Source organism: Rissa tridactyla, chromosome 5 (genome assembly GCF_028500815.1).
Source record: "Rissa tridactyla isolate bRisTri1 chromosome 5, bRisTri1.patW.cur.20221130, whole genome shotgun sequence".
NCBI lineage: Eukaryota > Metazoa > Chordata > Aves > Charadriiformes > Laridae > Rissa > Rissa tridactyla.
In genome coordinates, this window is record NC_071470.1 from 15,484,830 (window position 1) to 15,504,973 (window position 20,144).

The window sequence follows — 20,144 nt, forward strand, 5'->3', positions numbered from 1 at the left end:
AATCCAATTGTGAGTAAACTTGTCCTCCAGATATCCAAAAGCACAATGTTTAAAATTAAAATTTTGCAATTCTTTAAGAAAATCAGAAGTACAGCAGCACTACTTAAGAAATGGTCTTTGACATTTTCCTAAATCTGTCCTTCACCATCAGATTGTTTGCTTTTTAAGATCTTTGCCCTGTAGCAAATTTTAACCACATTTATATGCTTCTTATGCAATGCAGTGTATTACTATAATTTGTTTGATAGTAATATAGATATAATATTAATCTATTATATAGTAATAGATATAACTAAAATCCCCAAACAGAATCTGGAATGGCCACATTGTATATAATGAAAGGCAAATGCAAGGAGCTCAGAATATAAAATGGCACTGCAGGTCCTGGGCAGGTAGTGAAAATTTGATGCTGGGTACAGAATTGATGATGTACCTTATTTCTGCAAATTTTTAAAATGAGCTTAAAATCTCTGCTGGATGGTATGATGTAAAAGGAGGGAAAAGACACTGTGGACAGGAAAGGAGAAGGATAACAGGGAAAGAGAGAAGAAAATCATGGGAGGGAACCATACAAAAGAACATGAGCAAGAGCAGCCTTCAACTCAATGGGCAAAAGCAAACCACGGGGGGGTGGGAGGGGTGCACAAGGCTGACCCTATGACTTCACTAGTTAAGTCGGTCCTGATATTCTCCTTGCTGCATCAGGTCATTATCCCTGAAGGCACAAATAAAACATTTAAACAAATGGGGGCTCAGTCAACATCCTTGTCTTTGGGGGAGAGAGCAATCAGATGATATGAATTCCCTCAGATGCGCCAAACCCACGATACACCCAGAGTAAGATGCCTTTGTTTACAGCAACGAAGACGGAACACAGGCAGGCAGGGGAAAAAGGGTCAAAGCAGTTCCAGGCTATTCATTGGCTCCGATGCTGGTGAAATCACAGCCAGATGTCAGCCAGATGTCTCCCAACCTTGGAGACGGGGTGCCTATTGGATGCCATATTCTATGGTAACAGCCACGGCATGGCCAAGGAAGAGGACAACATTTCCTTTTCCATCCCCTCTCCATTGCTTTTTAGTACCAGATGATAACGCTTGGCTTGTGAGGGTTTGGACATCAGTTTCATGACTTCTGTTACTCACTTTTCACATTTTTGATGAATAAAGCTCTCCAAGGACAGGATTAAAATCAAGCTCATGTGCAGTAAAGTGCAGCCAAGCACTCCTAGAAGCTGCTGGGAATTCACCTTGCAAATCCAGAGCCAGATGGGTAAGAACACAAGGAGAGGGGAGACACCACCCAAAAAGCAAAGCCTGGCTCCTTTTGCCGCAATGGAAAGGACTCTTATTTACCTTGCTTTGCCTCATTAGTGGGCTATGATGTGGGTCAGTAAAAAACATAGCACAGGGTTGGGTAAACAGCTACAAAAAAAGATGAGAATGAAAGAACCATCACAACAGCAATGTTCACAGTGCAGCCAGAGCTCAGCATCTGTGGCATCTACCCCTTCTTTACCCATCCTCCTGGCAATAATTGTGCTGTCTCTATCTGAAGGAAGGAAAAAAAAGGTCATGAAGACAAATTTGACCTTTAGTTGCACTCACATGATGAGTGCTGGGAGTATGACTAACCTAAACACAGATTTCAAGGAATGCTGAAACCACGGTTAGTGGTGCCACAACACTTCCCTCAGGACATCTTCTTGGGGAAACCGTACACTCTCCATTTTCAGCACATCCCTGTGGCTGCTGCCCCCACAGCTGAGCTCTACAGCAAAAAATAAAATTGGGCAAGAAATTCACAGCTAGGGAGAACATGCTGTTTTCTAAGCTCGGTTTATTTGTGTGTAGTTATCAGGATATGACAAAGCATTAAGGAAAGCACACGGTCTGGCTACAGATTTAGAAGATCTCAAAGGCAGCCATCCCAAACAAACTGCCTGAAGTAAACAAAAAAAAAAATACATAAACTTTAAATCTGGAGTTACAAGTCATAAGAATAAGTTCTTATTGTGATAATAATAATTTCACAATAATTTCACTTATTGTGAAAACAAAACCAGTATGTAAGTCAGGAGGGTCCAAGCAATGGGACCTCTAAAGAAACCAACCTGAGCCTTAAATATGGGACAATACGGTTTTCACTAGGTGTACTGTTAAAGCTTATCAGCCTACATACAGGAAAAAAAAGGAAATTCATAGATGAATAAAGTTGAATTACCTCCCAAGTGATATACCCAAAAAAGCACAGCCCGAGGATAATCCAGAGGAACACTGCAAATAGCTTAAGCTTCAACAAAAAACACGGCCTTTACATGTTACGTACAGCCATCAACTACAACCAACCACTGCTGAACAAACCTTTGCCTTCCCTGACTGCTGCCAGGGCAGTCGTGTGTTAAGCCATGGCACAACAGACACTTCTCAAAAGCTATTTATATACGTGTTCCTGCTAAGATATTGGACTATGGTAATAAAGAAGTTTATCTGTGCAAAACAAATGCATGTGCTAAAAATCTACTCTGTGTTTTCCTTCATTATATTATCAGGTCTACTAAAAGGCACTGCCTTTTTTTACATACCCTGTCTTCCTTTCTCTGCCTACAGATTCCAAGCTTCGTGGGATCCCTTTGATCACATTTGATATTTCAGGGCACTGTTACCCAACGCCTGCTTTCTATATTTTGACTTGACTGGAGAGAAAATAAACTTGTTTTCTGGGAAGAGCAGTGTTGACTATTTAAGGGACACAGCTCCAGGGAACTGTCAGATGAGACTTGCCACAGGACCTTTGGGAAAGGGTGAGGCTGGCAGAGAAGAAAATGAGGAAAAATCCTGTGCATCATGAGCCTCTCCACCTGCGAAAGCGTGTCTGAGGGTCATTAGTTACCTGACCAGCATAATCTATTATGAACCAATATATAAGTAACTTAAAGCATAACCAGTGCACCTGCATCCACATTCAGAGATGACTACCTGCAGAAACACTGCAGTGATCACTACAGACTGTTTCTAGTTTTCCTCTCTCACTACATCCAAAGCAGATAGCGAGGACAAAACAAGTAACTGGAAGTGAGCAATAGTGAGATTTATACTTGATGCTTTTCTGATACACAAGAATCTAATTATTCATAGACAAAAATCTGTATTGGAGTTATAGCCTCAGTTCTTAGTTTCCCCGTGTCTTTTATCAGCTCTCTTCCTACTGAGGAACTTAATTTCACCCAAGGTTTACAGTCCAAGAAAATACAGGATTTTTATGAAAATATGTGCGTGATGAATCTCATTTGAAAAGTTTTGCTGCATCCAGCTGTATTGAACTAGCTGAGCACAAAACTTTGAATACCCAAGGCCAGAAAACAGATGAAGTTTTGTATAACGGATTTTTAAAGTTTCCAACTGTAAAGATACAAAAAAAAGGTACCTAGAATAAAAATCAGTTTGACATGAAACCTCTGAAATTGAATGTATGACCACTGCCTAGCAGTCTCATAATGCTTCTTCTATTGCGGAAACTACTCATTACTAATACGACTTTACTTTCTTGTCCCTTTCTTTTATGTGTTATGTCCTCTTTTGCTTGGTACATTAAGCAAAGCTATCTTCCATTTAAAGCCAAAAAATAGTAACAGTTGGCCAACACTCAGACTTCTCTCAGCAAAGATGGCAATCCGCTATGCAAGGATCAGGATACGACACAGCCGGAGCTGTTGGAGGGCCTCTGTGTCCCAATGTCCAAGTACAACTGCTGTAGGTGGGCCTCTAAAGATGCAAGAAAGCTGTCTGTGGGAGCCGGGGGCCTGGCAGTAGCTGTTAAAATCAGACCAAATCTCTATTCCCCAAGGCAAACAGCAAAATAGTGAAACCGCCAAGGAGGACTCATTCCTGCTCAGTTCGTGACCTCTGCAAAAAAAGCAACAAATTCCATTTCTCCTTTCAAATTAAACATCTACTCTTTATTGCCAAGGAATATGTTTTAATAATCTATGGTGTTCAACGTTTGATAAACATCAGAAGTCTCTTTGCTGCTGTTACATGATACCTGACATACATTTCCCCCCCCACTCATAGCTTTGCATTTTCATGCCAACATTACATAAAACATACTGGACTTCTTTAATGTACAGGTTGGGGTTTCCTTGCAAATACTTCTAAAAGAAGCCGCTCAAGTCCAAAAAAACATTTTAATTGGCTTTTTGTACTGAATGAAGTTCCAGTACGTTCCACTTGGAAAACCTACATTATTGTTTTTACTTCCAGTAAAAAAAATAAATAGAAAGCTTTCACATTTAGATGTCTAGAATGATTTCAGTGAGGAAAAGGAAGGGAAGAAAATCAATAATTTTCAATTTGTTGAAACTGCATTTCACAGACAACCAAAATATCTGTGCAAAAAGATGCTAAGTAAATCAATGCCCATTCTTAACTTTGACCATATATAGTGTAACTGCCTAAATTACTAAATACCACAACACCCAATCGATGTGTTTCTCAGATTTGAAAACATACATTTGGTGTCTAGGTAGCATGGCCATAGCTGTCAGTCATCTTGAACATCTCCAGTGTTGGGGTGTTTTTTTTTATGGCAAACATTCAAGACAAGATGAGCTACCCAATAGTCTGGCATTGATTTCTTTTCCATCTCTTTTCAACCATCAGTAAAGCATTCACTAGATGTAATTCAGGAATTGGCACAATTATTCATAAAGCTACGGTAGCTGCAAACATAGATGGACTATGCAGTCAACTGAAATTACTACTATTCATTAAGTCTATAGAGGTCATGCAAATATGGCTTTGAAGGGCCGTTTGGAAAGCAGGATTCATGGATTGTATCTGGATGCCAGACGCATTTGCAGTTTATGAAGACTAAGCTTTCGGGACGGGACAAATAAAAGGTAGTACAATAATATACTGTATTTAAGAAGGAGAATTTCCTCAAATTAATGGGCATAAAATCAATGATTAAAACAAGAGGGACAGGAAGGAACTCCTCTTTAATACAGTGTATTCCTATTGCAAGGCTTTCTCCCAGCTCTTTCACAATGTCTTGTTTCTGGTTCCTTCAGGCAGCACAACAGAGGACAGAAAAGGATCTCCCCTCCTACAGGACAGATATTCCTGTTCTTCCGTTTACTGTCAACACACGAGAGGTGTACTTGAGGCATAGTTCTGCAACATCCTCTCTCCCCTGGGAATGCATAAAGCAACAAGGCTAGGAAGATGAATACATGCATCACACCAAGTCTTCGGAACTGGAACTAAGGGGTGGAGATGACAGAAATAGCTTGTCACCTTTATTGGCAGAAGAAAAAGAAAGGGAGAAAAAATTGGCTATCACTGCTAATTTATTCCTAAAATTTCAGTTTATACCCTGCTTTCTGTCCTAACTAGACTCGAGATCATCTTTTGTTTGTAGAGGAAAACAGCCAAACCATGCTTATAATTCAGCTTACCTGGGTGTAACCAGTGGCTCCTGCTCGGAAGAGTCATAAATAAGGCTGGCAGAGATGTTCATGCACCCTCAAACAACAAGCCTCCAACTCCTCACCTGCTACTTCTGAAAACCTTTGCAATTTAAAGCTACGTTATATAGACTGAAGTAAAACTTAGCTGACGAGACTGTATAAAGGAAAAGGGTAAATTTAAAGCAAATATGATTTTTTTCCTTCCCTCAACAGAGGGACTCAGAGTTCAGTTGGTTGATCGGAGAGAGGTGTATCTAGACAGCAGAACCAGTAGAGTCCAGCAAGATTATTAGGCCAGGCTTCACGGGCCATGAAAGCAGCTGTACTAGCTCCAGAGCCAACAAGAAGCCGCCAGCAATTTAGCTGATTTAAAGCACTGCAGAGCCCCAGTCCCCGGCCAGCTCGCATGTCTCCAAACCACTCCTGCAGACGCAGCTTTCTGGAGAATGCAAATGGCTACCCAAAATCAGCTCTAGGCCAGTGGGACTTACTGGCTTTGGCAAGGCCCTCTACGCTGCCGTTCCTAGCGACTGGGGAATATTCATCAGGCACAGTACTGCCTTGCTTGAATGCATGTGACCTCTGGAGAACAAAGTTAAAAGTTTATCAAGAAGTTTCAGTTGGGACATGGTGGAGACATCAGAGAAGGTACCTAATACCTAAGCTTGAAGAGGATATGAAATGAAACAATGTGTCTTACGTGTTCTTTTGCAGTTGCTGACTTAGACATAAGATAGCAAAAATGCAACTTCTGGACCAAAGTTGAGCAAAGAGCATATCCCAAACTAAACAAAACAGCCACCTCCTTGTGAATAATGAGCATGTTAATCAGGTAACGTCCCTAAATGTTTTAAACATGAGCTTAGATGCATATTTATAATTAGGAGTGGTAAATGAATCATTATTAACCAGTCAGCTGTATTTTATCATTATAAATATTGGGCGGTTTGAAACATGAGGTGTGCCGGTTGTCGTTAAATGCCCAGCACCCAATGCTGCAGAACTGAAATAAAAACAAGTATCTCGAGTCAGTGTGTTGATTGGCTCTCACACACTGGGTGAAGAACCCTTATTTAAGGACAACAGCACTGTGCTGAAGCTAATCAGCCCTTCATTCTGCAGACCCTACTGAGAGCTACCTGGGGTTTACAAGGTCAACAGACGGAGCGCCATCCAAATACAGGGGCTACAGAGCTACACAACCACCGTAGGTGATGCAGGGACACTGCCAAAACTGCAGCAAAGGGAGACTAACCACCCAGGAGGTCCCAGACCGTGGTCACACATGCTCTTTGTACCTGTGCCTGTACATGCCAGCCAGCCCAGAGCTCCACAGGGGCTTCTGCATGCAGAATGACTGCAGGGAGTCTGGAAAGTCAGCTAGCACAGAAAGCGCCCGCTTTCTGGGGCTTTTTGACCACCTGGAAATCCGTGACTGTGCTATGCTTCATGGCTCGGCTGATCTCATGCCTTTGGGCCACTTGCCCCGAAGGGGAAAGGCGCTGGCGTCAAGCCGCTCTCCTGCAAGAGCCGTCCTCTGGCTGTGCTGAGCCAGGGTGACAGATGCTGCTGCCCAACCCAAGCAGGCTGTTCCGTCAGTTGCCCACACCCACAACACAGAGGTTATCCAGGGTTTCCCATTCTCCGACATATCCCAAACTCCACCTTCCATTATGCTGAACTGAGCACTTGGCTATTTTTCCCCTTATTTACTTCCCATCCGCTTCCTAACCTCAGTCTGGTGCTTTTATTCCTCCAACTTGTATTGTAAAGTTATAAAGGACAAGAATATTTGTACGCTGTTATGCAAAGAGAATAAATCATACTGGAAGCTGTGGTGGAGAATACTGACCACAGTCTTTGAAGTTCCTGGTCTGCAATTTGCTTACATAATAGTTTGCATGCAGGCTTAAGTGCTGGATTTCTAATAGCGCTCATCAAATTTCAGTCAAAAAAAAAATTAGAATAAGCAAGGTGAACCGCTCTCGGGAAGATAAACTATCTGCGAGAGAATTTTTGATGTAAGTACCACAAGAACACCAAGAACTCACAGTTCTTCAAGAAATATGTAGCAGTCTGGAATCTGAGGAGTTTCAGTTAAGATCATATTTTAGAAAGTAAATTTTAATCAGGATTGGGTGGCTCAAGAGATTGGGTAATAGTATTTAAAAAAGCAAGTGATTAATCTCCGATCAACCAGAGGGTAAGGACTAAAGAGCATTTAAGGTCTCAAACACCCCTGGGAACTGGCCAACTTAGTCTAATACTGTGGGTGCTGACTCTAGGCAGATTTGGGATTTTCTCACACACAGTCCTCAAGCTTATGAGTTGCCTCCTCTAAATTTCACTAGAACTACTCCATTATCTTCCCCAAAATTCTGCATTACAGTTATACTTAGGAAGAGCCAACAGCAGTTAGATACCGGGTTTGCTGATAACACTGTGCTGACAAATAACTCGTTTCTCTGTGTCCTTTCTAACCGCACCTATGGGTTGTTTCTTAATTACAATCTTCTGAAGGCAGAGACTCATACCACTGAGCCTGATGCTTGCTTTGCAGGAAAGCAGATTTTGATCATTGCTGACTGTATCATTCAAAGATCCGAGACACTCAGAAATTGTGGTCAGGCATATCTGAAGATACAGCTCCTAAACTCCCTTCAAAGTAATCGTAATATTGGATTGACTTTTGCTCTTTCGGTTGTTTTAGACAGAATGAAAGAACAAGTAACAAGGGGTATGATATTGCTGAAGATAAAGTATCACCCATTCTACTATCATTCTGCTAATACCTTGCTTACTCAAATTTTTTGTTTGACTTCAACACTTCTCCGAGAGGATGTAATTATCTTGCTTCTTCCTTGCCTAAAATTCTAGGCCACTGACCTACCAGATTCCACCCAGCCACTATTCAGCACTGTAAAAATAAAATACAGGAGTGCACACTAAGAAGGAACATCAAGCTAGCCTGGCTCTGCTTCTCCAAAAACCCAGAACAAAACAAAACCTAGCTTCCTATGACAAACTTTATGTCATGTTTCTTTTTTACATAAGTCTGTGACTAAACACTGACTTTAGTAACGAATTTTGTGTTCTTCTGGTGCATAGCATTTATTTACTTGCCTCTCTTTGCCCCTTCATAGGCTTTTATAAAAGCTCTGAGAGGGCTTTTTGAAGATCACTGCATTTGATTTACCAGTTTGCAACTAGTTTTGCCAATGATTGATGTAATCCCTGCATTTGTTGATAAGTTGTTTCATGAAATGTCAGAATATACATTGTTTTCAATATATAGTATCAAGCCTGTAGTAGTAAGTTTTTGTTGGCTTTTTAAAGTTGCATGTATTTTCTTTGAAAATCAACAGCACAGCAAAACAGGGTGTCTGTGTCTGATGCATGTGGCACTCTCAGGACATTTCAAGTTATGCTTTTCAAGCAGTTGTTATGGTTTAAGAAGCAACTATTGTCTGACCTCTTTAGGGGTAACAGGAGAAACTTAATGAAAAAAACAACATCCGAGAATTGTACAAAAAGAAAAGGGTTTTTTTCTACTTCTGCATATGTCAAGTAAAAGCTGTATAAATTATCTTTCTAGACCATAAGTTGAGAGATTTTATTAGCTTGTGCTACTGACCTGTGCAGACAGCTTTCTGGCACAATTTTCATGACTTGTTTACAGTATCACCTCAGTTATCCAGAACTTCTTGTTATCCCAACGAGGGTCAAATTCCTGACGTGTATTAATTACACTGAAAATTGCCCTGGATTACTTGAAACCTCAAATAACTAAACCTATTCACTGTCCTTCCTTTTAAATAACAGAGGACACACTGTATAGTGGTGCTAATACTTTGTGGCTGATCCCTGTAACTCCAGAAATTAATACATAAACGTCACACTACTTATCTATCAGGCCTGTCAGCTTTGGACTGAAAACCAGGCTCAAGAGGCGGAGAGCATTTATAGCATGGTCCTACTCACTGCCACGGGCTGTAGGGCAGGAGGAGATAGGAAGGACAGGAAGGTTAAAACCAAAAACCATTGACTAAGATTCCTGATCCATGCACTGCTGGCCAAGGAAACAGAGCTGCTTCACAGTTCAGCCCTCCCTAGCTAACAAAACGACCTTCGGTCCATCCTGTAGTCAGCCAAAGATTTGCTGCTGCCTGCGCAGTTAAGTATACACCCCACTGACAGACACTTGAGCTTTTATAGTTGCAGCTCCTGGGCTCCATCTCCTTGTGCCCATCACCAGGCAATCAGGCCTGCAGCTTCGCCCTGAAAGCACTCACCAAGCAGCTTCACAAGAACCTGTACAACTGCACCATCGGAGCTTGGATGTGAAGATGAGGATGCAAAGACCTGCTGGCAACTCACACGTTCAGCCAATACCAGGCATTAACTCCAAGACCTCTAATGCTGTTGCTAGGCAGGAGTGGTAACATTAGGATTGGTTTTGGAAAAAACAGCAAGCCTCCTTCCAACCAAACTAGAAATGGTATTCGAAGGACAACAGTGACAAGGCAGCTTTCATTAAGAGAAGGTATTGGAAACATCCAGGAATGCCTGGAAACACCTATGGGATTTGTTGGCTGTGCAGCCAAGCTACACAGCACCCAATGAACCCAACAGTTATAAAAGGCAAGAAGCTACAGAGCACCAGCAGCCCAGGCTATCAGTTTAAGGCCTGAAGTTTGTTGCCCCACAACAGGTGCGAGGGTGAGAATCACATCTGGCACTCAGTCCAACGTGCCTCCCAACACACCCATACAACTTCGCAACACGCCAAGCTGTGTAACATCTCCCTAGCTGCTCCAGTAAAAGGAGACCAAATACTACCAACATTACGACTGAAAAGGAAAAGAAAGGGGAAAGGGGGAAAAGCATAATGTTTGCCATCGGCCTTATGGGGAAACACAAGCTTGATTCTAAATTATGCATGAGAAGTAATACAATTCAAAGAGAAAAGCCGAGATGATGAAGAAGCATACAGAATGGACTGAAAAAAGCTGAGTTGAACTCAGTACACACTTGGATGCATGCACGCATTTAGCAAGTTCAATACTCTCCCCTTACTGAAAAGCCTGAAAAGAAAACTCCCTTTCACACATGGCACAGTAATAAATCAGTGCACACTATTGCCCCAAACAGAAACAGACATTCGCCATCTAAGTAAGTGCTTCCTGCATGAAGATGAGGAGGCAGAAGCCAACAAAAACGTGGTGATAGCAAAGACTTTAACAGAAGGACACCACTCCAAATAGCTGAGGATTGCCTCTGTACTGCAATATTAATTTTCTAGACCGTTAGTCATATTGCTTGTCCAGAAATGAACATGTAATTCTCCTACTAAGCTGTGGGACAGATTTCCACAGAGTATCACCAGGCTATTCAGCTTTCAAACTGTTAATAGTTAATGACTTTGGTGTCCCTCAGTCAGATAGCTCAGCCTACCACCGTATTTTTGCACAAGCAATTAACTAAGCTGCTTCCTCTGCAGCATTAATTTTAACAGGTTTACAATAGTATCATTAAACCTCTGGACATTTAAGAGGAAGCGCGTTACAATTGGAAAGTACCGTGCCAAGCAGGAAGCGAGTGGCTTTAATCCAGGAGCACTGAGGAATGCAGAAGGCAAGGAGACTTCAGTGTCAGATATTTCAGCCTCTATGAACTCTTGACCACGGCACCGGACTGCAGAATTCTACTAGGCTTTAAAGCAAAGAAATCACTGCGCACAAATCTTTAAGGCACTAGATTGCCTTTTTGCTTGTTTTCTGTAAGTCAGGGAAACAACCACAGCGTGATCTTTGGAGTGAGACACGTTCCATCATCTGCATTCAGCACGTACGCTCCTGATAGCGACACGCACATCATCTGACAGAAATCCACTTACAGCACCCGGAAAGGTTTTCAGCATAGAAACAGTACAAACAGTTGCTAGCAGACGTAAACTGCAACAGACTTCAAGTTGATTTGCAGCCAGGAAGGGGATTAGAGGGAGCATTCTCCTGCCACCATCCTCAGCCTAAGGGCTGGGGTCACAACAGACCCTTGCCAACTCACGATTGCCCCCTTTTCATGAGAGGAGGAGGTAATAGGAAGCTTGAGCCTCCCTGGCCCATTTTGAGGTGGCAGATTTGTCGGTCGGGCCACACTGTGGAAGCTTTCGTTCACGCTTGCCTCTTGGATCTGGACAGGTTAAGAGCTCTTTGGATGGTACCCTCCCCTTTCACATCTCCAGTGCTACCATTACCTGGTCATCGACATTCTCCAGACAGTATCACATGGATTTTACAGCCAGCAGCACGTGCCTTTCAGATGCTGTGAGAATGCAGGGTAGCAGCAAACACAGCAAATATTCTTACTCCAGTCAACCCCATTTACACTTAGGTTAGCTGTCACTGTCTAATAAATACTGGCATCTAGCCGTTCCCTGCAGCAGAGGCTACACGTCACTGAAAAAGACAGTTGAGGATCAGAGATGGTATTTATAGTGCAGACCTACAGACTCCAACCTGTGAGAGGGTTTCCAGAATTAGGGAGTGAGAGTGCTACTAAGTATAGTTTTAAACACAGACAACCTTTAAACCGGGGATTTTGGGATGAGACTTTCACAGGTCTCTGTGTCCTTTGATTTTGGCCAATAACTTGAAGGTTGCATCTAAGTTTAAACTCCCTAGCAGCAGCTTCGCAACTACTTTAAACTGATCAAATGGTGCCTCCTTCCCTCAACGCAGTGAGCCTGTTCCTTCCCTCCTGCTCACACAGTTACATGCTGTAAGATGAAGGAGAAGGGTATTTTTCAGCTGCATCAGTTGCCCATTCCAGCTGGTGGGCTGCTGCTGGCATGGTAGAAGGTGTAGGAAAGTCAAATTTAGAACAGCTGGAAGCAACCATAGCCTCACATCTAGTTTTTCTTGTTAAGGACAAAAGTAGAAAATACAGCTGATACTTCTTTCAGCCTCAAGACACGAATATTGGTAGCTCACCACACATGCTTACATGCATCACACCAGCTCAGTGCTTATTTTTATATCCTCTTTAGCAAACTAATCACTTCTGCAACAGAAGTCACCCAAAGACCGCAAGTGCCTGGATACAACTCCAACGGTGCCATATTCATCACAGGACACTGCTGACACATTTGCAGACTCAGGGCATCCAACTCCACCGCTGAAAACTCCTCAAAACGGTACACACCTCCAGAGCACATGGCATTTGCCCAACTATTAGGAGAAGTCATAAGCTTCAACAGTGGGATTTCTCTTGAAAAGTTTAAGTCATTCTGCTCAGGAAGCCTTTCGTTTCTAAGACAACAGTTCGAGGAAGGCACTCGATTCTTCATTTAGTGCAGCCCTAAGCTACACGGTGAATAGCATTTTGTTTGCTAAACTATCATTTTTTCTGATAATTACAGATACTTAGAGATTATTCTTCAAAAGCTTGCCATTTCTGAAAAGCTCACTCAACCAGAGTCAGTAAAATAACATAATGCAAGTCATGGCCAAACTTGCAGAAGGACACTTTAGGATCTGAAAGCAAATCTAAAAACTAATCCAGCGGGCAACCTGCATTTTCCACGGGTACAAAATGAGCTCCTCCTGGAAACCAGCTGCCCTCCCCAACCCAAGGAAAGACTCTGTCATTTATAGTAAAGGTTAATGCCACAATAAGGGCAAGTTCACATTTCAGCTGCCTAGCATTAGGGTTTCATCAGCAGCAATGTTTTTCTTTTTGCCATTTTCAAATGTTATCCCTGGAATCCTTCACTAAATTAAACCTCCTGTGTCCAAAAAAAACCCCCAAAACAATCATTCCACTAAGCCTGTATAGTTTTATAAATAACACTTTGTGAAGTCACTTGACAGCCCCAAAACAGGTAGACTCTTTTCTTTTAATCAAGCACTTTCTTCTAAAGCTGGTAGTTGGTTTTCCCTTCTCAAGGCTGGGCAATAAAACTGTCTCTGTGTAAAACAAAAAGAGTAATTCAAAAAGGAGACCCTCTGCAGTGACCATCCTCTCTTGGTTTTAACCCTGAAAAGGTTCTCCTTACCTCTGAATTTGCATCTTAACATTTTAAATTATTCAATGTGAATAAAGCTAATTATAAACCTATTGATTAAAGTCATGGTTGAAGACTCAAGTTGGGAGAGCAGTCTAAAAACAGACTGTGAATGACACAGGAGTGCCTGTGATATTTTTATAAGTGTTATTTATTATTTGTATTAACATACTGTCTAGGAGTCCTGGCCATGAAGCAGGACTCATGGCGTGAGGTGTTAGACAAAAACAGACTAGCAGATGATCCTTGCCACAGAGAGCTTACACATATTATTAGCATTTGGCCAAATCAAGTCGTGACAGTCTCAGCAGCAGAGCTCAACAGGCTCAGGGCATGGTTTAAGCCGACTGTGAAACTGCTGCACCTCTGAATCCTAAACCAAGCTAGTTTGGGAACGGGCCTCAACAACATGACAAAGTTTGCATCTGTCCACAGCTGCTATAGTTCACAGCTGTCCTTCATGTGTATCCTACAAACTTTTACCCATCTTGGCTGGTGCCATCCTGACCCAACAAGGAAACCGTTCAGGGCACTCGGGGTGCTAAGCAAGAGACTGCAGCTTATGACAAGGGACAAATTCCTGTACACTGGCAGAAAAGGACCATATCCTTAGTATGACAAGTAGTGGTCCCAGCCAACAAACAGCTCAGCTTGAGTGCATTGTAAGCATTGCAGCCAAGGAAGCATCCAGAAGCAGAAGGGACTTTAAGGCCAGCACTGAGGTTGGTCTGCAGAAGCCCTGGCTGAGTGCTGGCTGGGGCCTGCAGTGCAGGTAGCCCACAGAAACCTGGGAGGCATCAATAATGGCCAATTCAGAAGCAAACAAGGTGTCACTCGCTCCAAGTTTCACATCCAGCCATCATAAAAGCAACACTGCAGCGGGTAGCTGAGGAGAGAAGGGACCGCTCATGGATGTTAAGGACAGCTCATGAGCCAGAGTGGGATGCTGAACATGAAGACTACTGGGAGCTGGCTGAACTCACTTCTCTGAGGGTACGCTTTATAGCTAAACGCAGCTCAGACCATCAAAAGCAAATAAACAAAGTGGGGTCCTTTACCTCCCTTGGGTTTTTTTTGATGGTGCACGGATTTTATTCATTTCCTATTATTTCAGCCTCTCTTACATCCATCCATCCATCAGGTTAAAGTTCAAACTTGGGTTCAGCCTGTATTGTCCAGGCTTCCAAGTGCTGCAGTGGAACATCTCCAGCACATATGCTACTGTCAGATTGATGATTAGCTTCCAGCATCAAAAGTATGTGAGTTGTGGAGCCAAACCCAACACCAGAGCAAGCACACCCATTTCAACTAATACAATACCAAATGAGATGCCAGCATTGTGTTTTGCACTTGACACGCTTACTTTTTCTGTAAAGGGAAGGAGAGCAATGCTTTCTGGACAGCATCTGCATGGTTAACTGGGAGCAATAATAACCTTCAAAAAAACCAGCTGTATTTCAGTGTAAAGTTTTAGTTTTTATTGGTTTGCATCTCATTTTTTCCCCCATCAGTGCTGCTTCCTCTATGCTTCCTGCCAAATTTGAGCTAACGCCTGTTTTCCTCTTCAGCAATGAATTAACTACAGCTCACTGTAGATTGTTTCACACAGACTCTGTTTACAAACAGCCTGGTTAAGAAACACCTGTTAGCTTACTTTTGTATTCTTCAGGAAACTTAGAAATGTTTGCGAGTACAGCATATGGCTAAATTAATCAAACCGGAATTCTATAAGGTAGTTCTGTCCTGCTCAGATGACAACCAAACAAATAGGTGGGAAAATCTAAATGAAAAATTAATTTGAAGGCAGAGTGTAGAAAGCTTAGGAGGTAAAACCCCAAACAATACAAGCATACAAGGATACAATGATACAAACCATTTTTATTTTTTTAATTATTTACGGATACTATTGTTTTAGTGAAAGGATTCAGTACATAGTACAGTATGTGATGGGTAAAAGCACACAGTGCTACTCCAAACCATTGGCCAGACCCTAAGTATTGTTTTAATCAAATACTCCAATAAGAGAACTGAAGGCAGGCACAGGAGGTGTAGAGAAGCCAATTACCATTTAGCAAGGAAGATCCACAAACCATGGCAGAATGGTTCGCACAGCATTTTGCTATGATGTTGACAATTTGCTTTCCATCAACATTCACAAAAACGGTTTTGGGATGCGAGTGCCAAGAACTTACTGTTTTTAGACAGTTAGGAAATGTTGCTTCTGTTTACTTCCCATGTACCACAACTCACACAGCAAGACTGTTTTATGGATACAATTGTGCTAGCAAATGCATTTGTCCAGCAGCAAGAAGTAGAAAATAAAGAAACTGAAATTATCATTATTATGAATCTAGATATTACAATAGGAGCAGGCTCTTTCCAGAAAGTACTACAAAGAATTAAAGGGAGAGTGAGAAATTAAAAGGAAGACTTGAGAAGACAATTTTTTAAGAAAAAAACCCCCATAGTAACACTGAAGTATCAGTGGAAGAGTGATAAAAATAATGCACATCAGTTAAAGAATCATGTATTTATCTTCTCTATTTTTAATTCTGTGAAACACACTATACTATATTTGGGTCTTGTGTTTTTCTTCAAGCAGATGTGAACCTGAAAATAAAATTACATCTCATTTGCTGAACTTAATTAGAAGCACAAAATCCTGAAAACTAATACAATACTGAAATTTCTTTGGGACATCACATTAAAAAACCTTGGAATTTATGCAACAGTACAACATAAGAGCAAATTACCAGCACCAGTAGACAGATAGCTATTCTTAATAAGCAATTTCTCAGAGAACACTTTGCCAAGAGAAACTTCCTAGGAAAATGACAGAAAAAACCAACCACCTTGTTTTCAAAGAAACAAGCTTTTTTAAACAGCACATTACAGTTCTGTTCATCTTGGTGCAACAACCACACAACCAGGTGACTTTTGCAGAGCTTATTTTCCATCGCTAAATCATACAAATGTCACAAAGTTGAGGACCGTACGCAAGCTGAAAACCGGATGCCACAGTAAACAGATTTTTATTCAGTAGTGCTGAAACATGAGCCAAGATCCAAGCTAGAGTTCAGCCCTCCAACTTTGTCTTGACTACTTCCTACTATTATATGTGCGACTCTTTCACACAGCCTCTGAAGTAAGTGTCTGAGCTCCTGTGGGGATTGTTCAAGGAACTGAAGTAATGCTATAAACTCTCCTAAGCCCTGTCAAACAAAAGATAAGGCAGAAACCTTTTCTTTTCTCACAGAGTGACATTATTCAGGGACAGGAAGCAAAAACTAGAAATTTTTTTAAGGGACAAAGATAGTCAACATACAGTGGTTAGCATTATAGAGCAAAGCTTATCTACGATGATGCTGGAAATGTTTTTTTTTTTTCCCCTACAGAATTAAATATATAATAAGGCATAGTTGTACAAAATTGCAATTAGTAGAAACCTTAGAAATTACTTGTGCCCACTATGAATGTCATACAAAATGAAAGAAACCAACAGTAAACTCACTGAAAAAATTGCTGGCTTTGTAAAAATCACTTATACATTAATTATATTCATTGTACTCTAATAATTCATCTTTGTAAGACTTCTGCAGCTTTCAGATGGTCTTTTAATTAATAACTCAGCCAAAATACTTTTCCAGCATGAAATGAGGGTTCTGGAAAGCTGACAGTCTTAAAACAAAGATGTTCAGCATCAATTTCTCACATGAGACAATTTCTTCTAGCAACACGGCTCTTTCAGCAAAGCCTGTTATTCCTACCTAGGTTTAATATGTCCTTTGGATGTTTTGTGAATTTGATTTTTTGGTGGGAGCATTAGCTTTCTGGATTAATGAATACTGAACAGGAATGAGAAAGCATTTCAACAAATTTAAGACTCTCTCTAAGTCTGAATACCAAACTGTTGGTCCTATGCTTTATTTCATTAAAGCAATGCATCATTTCTGCTGTGATAACAGAAGTAGTCGGCACTTCTGGAGATCAAAGTGAATTACAAACAAGCCTGCCAAGACGAACATATGTAATTCTATATGTAACGCTGCATACAATCCACATCCTGACTTAGACTTGCAACTAGACAAAGATCATCTTTGTGCATTTATATGGCCTGGGCTTAGTACGGTGGTGTGCAGATCCTCAAGTCCTTACTTTAACACTGCAACACTATAACCAATAAATTTGGCTTACAAGATTGGTGTTCTGGTATACAAAAGGTCTGCAAATAAGCCATTCCCTCTTATGCCACACAAAGAAGTCACTGGTAAGAACTGCAGAATAACTGCTGATTCATCTAGCTTTAAACACCAGAAAAAGTTTGAAGAATACAATCTGTCAATACCAGACCAGTTACACATAATGCTTCACTGCAGTGTTATGAGAAGTCACTCAAACACAAAATACAGGCAGAATTTTTTACACCTGATAATACTCCCAGATGAACATCTCAGCATGTCTCCAATACAGGCTTCAAGTTTACTGTTATTTTCCTTCAATAAAGCATACTTCTTTATTTGTCCTTACACTAACAAAGGAGAAGAACAGAGTATCATCTGGAGAATTTAATGCAAGTAGACATTTTGTAGAGCTACATAATATGACTGTTTGTGTCTCCAGAGGTTAGAGAGGTAACAAAAGGCACTTTGAGTACTTCACAATTACTCATAAGTTTTAGCTCTAACTCTGTAAAAAAGAAAACCTACCTATTGTCTCTACTAGTGAACTAAATATGTATTCTATCAGCTATTGGGAAGAAATTAATTAAGAATTATTAAGTTACACTTTTTTAGACAGATGCAGTATCTAGGAGTTCAAAAGCATGTATCTCGCACAAGGCAGAAGAGGTACTGAAACTTTCACAGTATTTCTACATGTACTGGAGGAAATCACACTCACTGGGGTGAAATAACTGGAAAGAAGTAACTATATACTATGTCAAACCAACCAAAGCTAAGATAATAAAGAAAGACTGTCAATAAAGGAATGTCCTTCATATGTGGTCAACTAACTAGGAAGTATAACTGCTTCTGGACTACAGTGTCAATATTTTAGGGGTGGTTTCTCAGACATACTGACATGGTTCAGGTAAGAGAAAAGATACACCCTGCGCTCAAACATACTCCTGATGTCTGTACTCTAAAATAATGCACCATAAATATGCATAAACGACTAGAACACTTGATCTCTTAAATTCATATGCAATCCTTAAAACAGCCACTTACCCATCACTAAGTAAAAATGGCAACAAAAGTCATCAAGTACAGAACTAGACATCTTTGAAAGCAAGGGGACACTTGGATGACTTGCTTTGCTTAGAGCAATTTATTCACAGAATGGTAGATAAAAACACCTACTGGTAATGTTCAAGAAGCCAGAAACACCAGTGAACTTTTAATAGCCTATTTTTTTAATAGCCTAATTATTTGTTAGGAAAAATATTTAGAAGAGTAATTACTAAAGGTAAGTAGAGGACACAGGCACAGAGGTAAAAAAGTCACTTTCCAACACAAAAGAGATCTGCTGTATCATTAATAGCCTGAAAGGCGCTTTTTGGGTAATGCCTTGAAGATATACATCTTACAAGAGAGATTTATCTCAAGGAATGAGAAAAATACACACACATAATGACTTTTTCTATGTCCCTCCTACTACAACCACCTTACCTTTGGGATTTTACATATGAATAAGAAAAAAAACACAATGTAATTCAATATCATCCTCTTAAAACAGTCATAACAAAAATTGAGTCTTTCCTGAAAGGGAGCCAAGGAAAAGAAAACTGCACTACTGGTGTCTTTTGCAGCTGTTTATATCAAATGTTCCTTTCAAATAGGACTGCATAGGAATAAAACTGGATGGGTTTGAGAGGCAAAAGAAAGGCTCACAAGGAAACTTTAGGGGAAAGGCTGGTGGGGATCACAAATCAAGTCCTAAACCTATGCAGTATTCACGCAGAAATATGCCTGTCAATCTAGAGGATGAAGGACCCAGCCTCAAAGGCTATGTAATTACATTATAGAACCAATTTAAAAGTGAATGTAATGGGGTTTCTAATACACTGAAACTTTTTAATGCAGTTTATATACAGGAACATTAACCTCAGCTATCAACAAGTAATATGTTCTGAATCTTACACAACTAAACTACAATGTGAGTAGTGCCAGAACAGAAAGGAACCACATATACAAATAAGTACATCACTAGTCTAAATCAAGGATGGCCACCTTTCACATGCTTGAGGGCCCTTTTACTCCCAGCCACATCTCAAGGTAAAAATCACAGAATCTTCATGGTTGGAAAGGACACTTAAGATCATCGAGTCCAACCAAACAACCTACAATCTCTGCCACTAAAGCATGCCCTGAAGTGCCACATCTAGACGCTTCTTAAACACCTCCCAGGGATGGTGACTCAACCACCTCCCTGGGCAGGCTGTTCCAGTGCCTCACCACTCTTTCAGTAAAGTAATTCTTCCTAATATCTAATCTAAACCTCCCCTGCCGCAGCTTCAGACCATTTCCTCTGGTCCTGTCATTATTCACCTGGGAGAAGAGGCCAACACCCACCTCTCCGCACCCTCCTTTCAGGTAGTTGTAGAGGGCAATG

General features: G+C 41.0%; 1 protein-coding gene across 6 annotated transcripts in view; it reads right to left on the reverse strand.

Annotated features, from left to right (window-relative positions):
* Nucleotides 1–20,144, reverse strand: part of LIMCH1 (LIM and calponin homology domains 1) — a 182,054-nt gene that overhangs the window by 79,761 nt on the left and 82,149 nt on the right. The gene's annotated exons all lie outside the window — the stretch shown is intronic.